This window comes from Propithecus coquereli, unplaced genomic scaffold (assembly GCF_000956105.1).
Source record: "Propithecus coquereli isolate 6110/MARCELLA unplaced genomic scaffold, Pcoq_1.0 Scaffold140, whole genome shotgun sequence".
NCBI classification, from domain to species: Eukaryota; Metazoa; Chordata; class Mammalia; order Primates; family Indriidae; genus Propithecus; species Propithecus coquereli.
Genome location: NW_012138303.1, coordinates 3,040,421 through 3,041,850, shown reverse-complemented (window position 1 = coordinate 3,041,850; position 1,430 = coordinate 3,040,421).

Genomic DNA, 1,430 nt, shown 5'->3' with positions numbered 1-1,430 from the left:
CACTTAGCACATGGTCCTGGTCACGTTGCTCCTGCCTCCCCGCGCAAGTTAGTAGTGAGTTAGATCGTGGGAATTAGTGAGTGGTGACCTCTTGACAGTGACTCTGCAGGGTTGACTTTGAGGTCAATGCTTCTGAAAAGAGTAAAACAAGAGTTTTGTTGATTTTTTCAAGTATTATTTGTAAAATTCTTAGATTATTCCACGAATCCATTTGATCTTTCTGTAGCTATCTTCTCCCAGGACAGTATATTCCTGAGACATCTCCTCAATAACAACAAACTGTGGGAAACAAATTTCTAGTTAAGTTACATTCAAGACAAGACATGCTCCTTTTTTCTCTCACCATCATACCTGTAAGATCTGCCTTCCTCTTCTTCATGTTTCTCCTCTGTAGGCCTTAGTATTTTTGCTACCCAGTGCCTTCTAGGTAATATTTTCATTCTTTTGGGGTGTTAGAAAGCCCATCTGTTAAGGACTGTTTGCAAATTCCAGATCAAATGTTGTTCCTTCTCCTCTATTTCCTACCTTGGTGATGACCTGACCTTACATGGAGTCACCCCAACTAGAAACCACAGAGTCATCCCCAGTTCCTCCTTCTGACTCATTTCACACACTCAAATGTCACCGACTCTGCAGAATTCCTCTAGATGAAACTCTCAAAACCCTTTCCTGTCTCTCTACCTGCATGATGTCTCTTCATCCAGGCTCTTATGGTGCATGGCCTCGGTTACTGTCTTAGCCTTCGTACTTGGCCTCTCTAGTCTGATACCCACTAATTCACACCACATAACTACCAGTCTGTTCTTAGATGCACATTTGATCTACTGCTTGCTTAAAGTTTGCAATGCTCTCAACTCTCTAGGCTAGTATTCAAGACTCTTTATGATTTTGAAATCTGTCTAGCTTTCCGGCCTTATCTCTACAACTCTTTTGATCCAGCAGTAAAGATTTGTGGCACATTGTTAATGGGCCCTATCATTGTCCAAGTCAGTCTTCTGGTTCTTTCCTTTTTCTAGCTAACTCCTACTCTTCATTTTAAACTCAGCTCAAGACTACCCACATTGAGAAGCCTTTCCCCACTTTCTGGCATGATTTAAGTGTTCGTCTATGGGGTTCCCTTAATGCTCTGGCATGCTTTGATTATTACTAGCACACTGTCCTGTGACCATCGGTTTATAAGTGTATCTCCCAAACTACACTGCCAATTCTTCGAGGTTACAGACCATGTCTCATTTGATCTTATAACCCCTGAACCAGTTAATGAGCCCAGTACATAGAAAATGACTGTTTGTTGACTAAGTGACTCACACAGGGTTTACATATTCCTGGATGCAAACAGGAAGTGATCCATCCAGTGCCTCTCACTTCCTAAGTGCTTACTGTGTACTGAATGTTTATGTGACATAATCCTCTCAGAGGCTATGTTCTTG